Consider the following 8241-nt stretch of genomic DNA (forward strand, 5'->3'; position numbering starts at 1 on the left):
TTTAAAAATCATATGTCTAAACCATAATTCATTTAGATCTCATTCTGCTCCTAAATTTGCTAATTTGACTTTCTTCAGTGAAGAGAAGTTAGGTTTCTCTTAAGTTTGATGGGGAGGATAGCTCTGGGCTTTCCAGGGGAAGGGAGGCGCTGTACCCCTGGCACTCCCGCAGGCTGTTCAGAGAGATCCTACCATATTATCATTTTCCCTTCCGGTTCCATTTCCACCTAGGGATCATTGTCTTGCCCTTTCCCAGCCTGGAGATGGGACGGAAACTTCAGCTTGTTTAGCTCTGTCGGTTATGTGCCACTTGAGAGAAAAAATTTAACTTAACATGGCTTCATTGTGAACATCAGATATTTCCTAGGCCCCTTCTTTATGGCAAGTCTTAAAAGTCACTTTTTTTTTTTTAAGGTTTTATTTTTCCTTTTTCTCCCAAAGCCCCCAGGTACATAGTTGTGGGTTTTTTGTTTTTTGTGTTTTTTTTGAGGAAGATTAGCCCTGAGCTAACATCTGCTGCCAATCCTCCTCTTTTTGCTGAGGGAGACTGGCCCTGAGCTAACATCCATGCCCATCCTCCTCTACTTTATATGTGGGGCACCTACCACAGCATGGCTTGCCAAGTGGTGCCATGTCCGCACCCAGGATCCAAACCGGCGAACCCTGGACCGCCAAAGCAGAATGTGCGAACTTAATGGCTGCGCCACCTGGCCAGCCCCTAGTTGTATATTTTTAGTTGTGAGTCCTTCTAGTTGTGGCATGTGGGATGCTGCCCCAGCATGGCCCGACGAGCGGTGCCATGTCCGTGCCCAGGATTCAAACCAGCGAAACCCTGGGCCACCGAAGAAGAGCGTGCAAATTAACCACTCAGCCACAGGGCCGGCCCTAAATTCACTTTTTAAAAAAGTAATACAGGCTAGTTTTTTTAAAAAGGTACAAAAGATACATGCTGGAAAGTAAAAAATCCTCCCCTACCTTGTCCCACTCCCCAGGAGAAATCTCTGAGTTTCTTGTATGTCTTTCCACAAGTTTTCTAAATCCAAACGTGCAATTATATTTTTCTTTCTTTTACATAGATGGGAATCATCCTCTGTGCATTCCTCTACAACTTGCTTTTTTCAGTTGTCCTCTCTTTCGATAACTAGTTTTCATTTTGGTTTGGTTTTTTGTTTTGTTTTTTTTCTTCCTTCCCCCCTACCCCCAAAGTCCCAGTACACAGTTGTGTATAGTTCTAAGTTCTTCTGGTTCTTCTGTGTGAGCTGCCACCACAGCATGGCTACTGACAGACGAGTGGTGTGGTTCCACACCTGGGAACCAAACCAAGGCCACTGACGTGGAGCTCACCGAACTTTAACCACTAGGCCATCAGGGCTGGCTCTAGTTTTTGTTTTGTTTTAAGAAGAATCAATATATATAAATGGTAAATACATATATATATATATATATAAACAGTTCAAAAGCATATATGTTGAAAAATAAGCCTGTATCCCTCTCTGATCTATTTGTCCCCTCCCCAGGGGCAACCACTGTTAAGTTTCTTGTGCATCCCTCCGGAGATTTTCTATACGAGCACACATCTATCATAAGGATGGGTACCACTTAGACCTCTTTCCATGTCAGTGTACGTACATATACCTTGTTCCTTCTATGCATAGTATCCCATTGTATAAATTTATCATAATTAGTTTAACCAGTCCCTAATGATGGTTTTTTGCTATTACAAGTAGTGCTGAAATGAGCATTTCATAATACCTATTTCGTTCCTCACTTGTGAGAGTACATCTTAGGATAAATTCCTAGGAGTGGAATTGCTCCTAGGAGTGGATCATGTAGTTATTGACAACAGACTCTTAAAGACACATGTGTTTAGACTCTCACCAACAGTGTTTGACAGTGCTTTGTACAGTTGCTGAGCTGGAAACTAAGGAGAGAGAGAGAAAGGTAACTAAAACACAGCCCTTCAAGGGGCTGATAAACTAGTCTGGGCAACTGAGACATACAGACAAAATAATCCAAGATAGTAGTGCTGCGTGAAAGAGCCACACTGTCTTCTGTGAGCAAGTGGAGGCAGCGCTGCTCCAAGGGCTGGTCCTTTGTTTAAACTAGAACCATGCCAAGAAGGGATCAGGCATTCATTCAGTGGTTTATAGATAGAGTGGCCTCATGTTTCAGAATCCCAAACCAGGGTACAGTCTTGTGAGTATGAATGTCTGTATGGGGGAGAACAGGATAAACTACTTTAGGTTGGGAGTGACCTGGAAAAGCCGGGATGCACGGTTATCAATCTGTGAACTAAGCTGTGCTTTTGGAGAAGGTCAGTGGAGTAATGTCTTGTCGCCCCTGGAAATGCTGCCGTTTGACCTGACAAAGGTTTCTCTTGCCTGATTGATAGGGTTCATGCCCCCTTCTTGTCCCACCTGGTGAGGATTACATCCATATGGCAGCACACTTCTTGGAAGAAACAGGTGTCCAAAACAGTATGTGTTTGGACGTCACCAGCTGATAGAAGGAGCTATTTTGTCACTGTTTTCGCCAGTTCAGAGAACCAGACTCTAATGCTGGTGGCCTGAACAATGTCCTGTGAAATCAGTCCAGCTGGACTGCTGGTTGCTTTAGCCACCTGAGCACATTCTTTCTTTCCGTCAAACATCAAGGCACCTGCTGTGTGCTAGGCCCTATGCTGAGTTCTGGGGCAAAGATAAATGGTTCCAGCTCTTTCTTCAGCCACTCTGCAGGTGAAGGAAATAGAGCTCTTAACTCTTCCTTAAACTCTCGGAAGCTGAGCCTGGTGGCTGGGCAGTGTGGTAGAGGGGAAAGACACTGGCCTTTCAAGACATATACTTGGGTTTTAGCTCTAGCTTCACAACTTGGTAGCTATGTGACCTACTAACTTTGGGCAAATGACTTAACATCTTCGAGCCTCTTCCTGAAGTATAAACTGGAGACAGTGGCAACGACATGGAGGGGTGAGAGGAGGCATCTAGGCAGGCGCTGCAGAACAATGCCGTGGCGTCTAAGCTAACACAGGACGAGTTGAGCATTCACTCACCACAGCTCCTGCGCTCTCCATCTCTCTTGCCCTGTTAAGAAGTGTGTGAAAGGCTTGCGCTGTCCCCAGCCATACAGACCTTAACCAAAAAACTAATGGTAGTTCAGTCCTCTGATTTTCCTTCTGTAGCTTTTCTCTGAGTGCATATCCCCCCAGCATGTGAGCTCTGCGCCCCTCTTGTCTGTCTGCCATGCCTGTTAGGAGCGCCCCCCAATCCCCAGTTTCTGAGCTCACTGGTGGGGCAGGCCCCAGGCTGCTGGCGCTGACCTGCGTGCACAGTCGCCAGCACAGCCGCATGCAGGAGGGAAGCTGCAGCTGGGACTTTCCCGGGGAGAGCCAGGGACCATTATTTCCGTACAGGTGCTGTGGGAGTTTATTACCTACTCTGCTACTCCTTCCCAAGGAGGAAACACTATCTGAAGATTTTTCTGGGTAAGGAAACTCACCCACCATCACCACCACCAGCACGACTGTTCTCCAGCCCGCCTGCCCGCCCCTTCACTGCCGTCAAAACAGCAGGAACAAATACCACCCACTCTGATTCCTCAGGGAAAAGTCAGGTCTCCTTTTTATGACTCTCTTCAACTTAACCCAGTTAGGCTTTCCCTGTAACTTGATGTCAAACAAACCCGTTTTCTGGTGCTGCCAGAACACACAGACTGAGCCTCTCTTTCCTTTCAGACTCACTTCCTTGCCGGCTCCAGGCAGGTTTGGGGTAGAATGCCCTCGGGCAGGCAGGGCTACAGTCACCTGCAGTCTCCCCACGGTATGAGGTCCACTTTGCGGTTCACGGTGGGCACTCGCTACAGATCACCATCTGACCACTCACCAAAATGACCATACTGTCCCTCTTTTAATAGGCTGTCTCCCAGAGGACAGGACAGCACCCCGACAGCATGGCACAGGATCAAACCTCTGTCAACCAAGTCAAATCTTGGTTCAAACCCAGTTCCTCCACTTACTAGCCATGCGATGTACAACTTTCTTTATCTGTAAATAAAACCGTGCACCTCCCAGGATTCCCTTGTTTGAAAGTTTATTGTGATTTACTCATATTCTAGCTAGGATCCTCCACTAAAAGAACGGGAATGGGGGGGCCGCTTACTGGAGGCCTCAGAGCATTCCAGAATATTCTGTTTGTTTTGGTGGGAATGGGGAACCTTCGGTGAGGCTTCATCTTGAGCTCATTTCCTAGGTTCCAGCACTCAGTGGGCTTTTTTTTTTTTTTGGTGAGGAAGATTGTCCCTGAGCATCTGTTAGCATCTGTTGCCAATCTTCCTCTTTTTGCTTGAGGAAGATTGTCCCTGAGCTGACATCTGTGCCAGTCTTCCTCTGTTTTGTATGTGGGACACCACCATAGCATGGCTTGATGAGCAGTGTGTAGGTCCACGCCCAGGATCCGAACCTGCAAACCCCAGGCCACCCAAGCAAAGCGTGAACTGAGCCACTACGCCACTGGGCTGGCCCCTCAGGGGGACTTTTAATATCGAACGCAACCACTTACTAAGCTCATCTCAAACTCTCAACAATCCTTAGGGAAAGGGTCAGTTCACAAATGAAGGAAGTGATGCCCTGCCAGATTAACACCCACACCACCCCCATCTGTGCCAGAGGTCACCCAGCTGGTCAATGGCAGAGCTGGAATTCAAACCAGACTAGTCTGACTTGAAAGCCTGAGATTTTCGCACCACACAACACCCTGAGAAGCAGAGCCTGGCCACGCTGGCTGAGAGAGCCAGGCTGGAGAGAGATGTGGGGACTTCCAGAAAGGAGGGTGGAGAGACACTCCCTTGCTGACTCCAGGGTTGCCTGCCCTCCAGCAGGGGGGCCTACAGTCAAGTGCAGCCTCCTCACCGCGTGAAGGCCAGATTGCTGTTCACAGAGAGCACTCACCACGGGTCACCATCTGACCTCTCACCAAAATGGCCCTACTGTCGCCTTTTAACAGGCTGTTTACCAAAAGACAGGATAAAGCGCCCCAGCAGCATGGGAGAGGGGAGGGGCCCCTGGGCTCTGTTCCTCGACAGCCACCTGTTCCCACCCCCCTGCACGCAGCGACTGACTCCGCCTGCGCTTTCGGGGGGGAGGGGGAGATTTTTCCATCTTTTGTGTCTTGAGCCTTTTTTTCCTTGCCTTGCTCTTCCCTTCTCTCTCCCTGTTCCTTTTGTAGATAATACTCCCACAGGCCTCCCACGGCAGCTCCAAAACGCAGCCTCCTGAATTTCTTCTTGTTGACAATGGCTTTGAGCTGTCTCTGAACAGGACTCACCCTCAACCTTCCCCTCCCCATGACTCCCCAGCACTGAGGCCCTAGTGAGTCAGGAGTTGGGGGAAGGGGCCGGCCCTGTGGCCGAGTGGTTATCGGGTGCTCTGCTTCGGCGGCCCAGGGTTTCGCCAGTTCAAATACTGGGTGCAGACATGGCACCGTTCATCAAGCCACGATGAGGCAGCATCCCACATTCCACAACTGGAAGGGCCCACAACCAAAAACACACAACTATGTACTGCAGGGCTTTGGAAGAAAAAGGAAAAATAAAATCTTAAAAAAAAAAAAAAGAGTTGGGGGAAGCAGAGAGGAAAAAGAGATTACAGTAGGAGGACAGGTGCTCCCTGACCTCCGAGTGCGAGTGCCCTGCTCACTTTCCAACCCCTCCCCAGCCCCATCTTACTGTCTCCGTGGGCCCCAGCCCCTTGTGTATGTATTGGGATGGGGGGGGCGGGGAGGAGGCAAGGAATTCATCCCTGAGAGCTGAGGGAACCTCTAGGTCAGGGCTAGCAGGAAGAGCTGAGGGACGAGGTGAAGAGGAAGAGAGACAGTGGGCTGAGATCCTACGCCTGAAACTTATCTGGACAGAAAGGATGCCTTTAATCAGGCCTGACTAACTGTCTGCACCCCCACATACACACCTTCACACAAATTCTTTGGAGGGCAAGGGGGGAAGAGGTGTAAAGGCCAACGCAGACGGCAGTTTCATCCTAGGATAAGAAGAGCCATCACAACATTCAAGAAATGTTAGCATATTTTCTTTTCCTGGAAGTGAGGACCAGGGCACCAAAACAGTGACAGGCACATTGTGCCTCGAACTGCTGGAGGAGGCAGTGCATTTTAGACAAGATGTTTAAGCTCCCTGCTTCCATGTTTTCATCTGCAAATCAGCAGTTACGACAGTAACCACGCCATAGGGTTATGATGAATTTTAATGGGATAATCCAAGTCAAGCACTTAGCACGTGCCTGGCACAAAGGTGACGCTCAATAAAAGTGAGCTCTTGTCATTCTTTGGAGCACCCCGTACATTCTGTCTACCCCCTGCTCACCCTGACCCAAGGCGTCTGGTTTAATTTAGTGTCCAAAACCAGCCTAGGCAGATGACCTGGAAGCCTCAAAGTCTGAACACCTGGGGCTTACAGGGGTGACTGGAGGACCACCCGGATCTCCTCACGTGAGGATCCATCTTTGTGAGCGCCCACCCAGCTAGCCTGGGGTTCTGTCCGGGTCCTCAAGTGGGAGACAGCTATGCTGGAGTGAGGCTGACCCTGGACCTGGGGTTAGGATTTTCAGGATTGGAACCCTAACTCTGCCATTTACCAACTTGGTTACCTTGAGCGAGTCTCTCTCTCTCTAGCATCTGCCCTGCCTATTTCACAGGGCTCCTATAAAATTCAAAATCAGACAATAAACATTTACATGATGCAAATGTCACACACTGTTCTAGATCCTTTACTCATCTAGTCCTCCTAACAACCCTCTGACGTAGCTATTATCACCCCCATTTCACAAATGAGAAAAATTGAGTCAGAAGGAAAATCAGACAGCAGGTGCCATGGCTATATTCAAACCTAGGGAGCCTGGTTCCCAGGCTGGTGGGTGCTTTCATCACAGCTTCTCCTGTCTCAAAGTGAGCTGACCCCTAAACTGTACTCTCCTTAGTGGAATGCTTGAACTTCGCCAGGAGGGGCATAGATGAGTGGCCAGGGGAGGGGACTTTGCAGCCCAAGACCCAGGTTGGGGTGTGTGTGTGGGGGCGGGGGGGAGCATGCTCTGCAGACTCCTTCGGGTCATTCTTCCTGGGAGCGGGATTCCAGGGTTCAGAGGACTAGGGGAGCGGGTCTCTTCCTCTCTTTCCTCCAAAGCACCGGCTCATTTTAATACAGGTGCCTGGAGCTTTGGCCCTCGTCGCTGATGAGGGGTGGGTGGAGCGGGGGACATTCTTTCTTTCCGATGCTGGTGACTGTGGATGTGTCTCCTAGAAGGGTGGGGGTGCTGAGCTACCCGCTTCTCTCGTTCAGGAACAAATTGCTGTTTTGGCCCCGGCGGCTCCCCTGGGCGCGGGCGGTAGCCGCGCTCGCTGGCAAACCGTGGGAGGGAGGAGGAGCGGCGCTGGCAGCGCGAGGCTGGGGACCGAAGCGGCGCGGGAGACGAGCAAGCGACGGCCGCCCCGGGCTGGGCTCCGCCCCGCCCCGCCCGGCCCCTCCTCCCCACCCCCTCACCCGAGAGGGTCCCTGCAGCCACCCCTCCCTCGGCAGCCCCCCTTTCAGCGCAGAGCTTAATTCTCTAGGAGTGAAGGGTGTGGGGGAGCAGAGCCTCGGTCCTCGTCACTCCCGGCTCGCAGGGACTCACCTGCGCAAGGTTGGGAAGTTTTTCCCAGCGTCTGACGTCTCCTGTCCCCTGTATTTGCGACCTGACCCTCTAGCGCAGCCTGGGAGCGGCAAAAGGTGACAAATAACAGAGAGAAATCCAAGGGTGAAACAAAGGGTCTGGGGCTTCCCCTCTGCCCGCCTCCACCCCGAGGGCACAGGGAGAACGTCTGAACCGTACTCCCGGGGCTACCCACCCTCCAATTTTCTGACGGCTCCTGCCTGCCGCGGCATCTCCTAGTGATGGCTCGATCCATTTTCCAGAGGGTCAAGGTGAGGCTGAGAAAGGCGCGGATGCCCAGAAGCTGTGTTCAGACCTCCCCACCCCTCAGTCTCCTTTTAGACTTCCTCTGTGGAGTTGGAGGCCCTCTAGAGGCCTTTACCTCCGCCAACTACCTGGCCTTCACTACCTCCGCCTAATTGCCCAGCCCCCTCTCCCATTACATTTTTCCTAGGGGAAAGCATCTTCTAAAACAGACACCCCCGGCCCTGAGCTCTTCTCAGGTCTCTCCGGGGGAGGAGAGGCTGCGAGGCTCTCGGAGAACCCTCCTGCTG

The 8241-nt window shown here is 50.9% G+C and overlaps 1 long non-coding RNA gene across 1 annotated transcript; it reads right to left on the reverse strand.

Annotated features, from left to right (window-relative positions):
• Positions 1–6231: 6231 nt before the first annotated feature.
• Positions 6232–8201, reverse strand: LOC111773979 (uncharacterized). Its single transcript, XR_002808748.2, has 3 exons — positions 7884–8201; positions 7670–7748; positions 6232–7295 (listed from the first exon to the last, which is right to left on the reverse strand). It is a non-coding gene; the product is annotated as an uncharacterized lncRNA (long non-coding RNA).
• Between the last annotated feature and the right edge of the window lie 40 nt (positions 8202–8241).

Source organism: Equus caballus, chromosome 6 (genome assembly GCF_041296265.1).
Source record: "Equus caballus isolate H_3958 breed thoroughbred chromosome 6, TB-T2T, whole genome shotgun sequence".
Taxonomy (NCBI): Eukaryota; Metazoa; Chordata; class Mammalia; order Perissodactyla; family Equidae; genus Equus; species Equus caballus.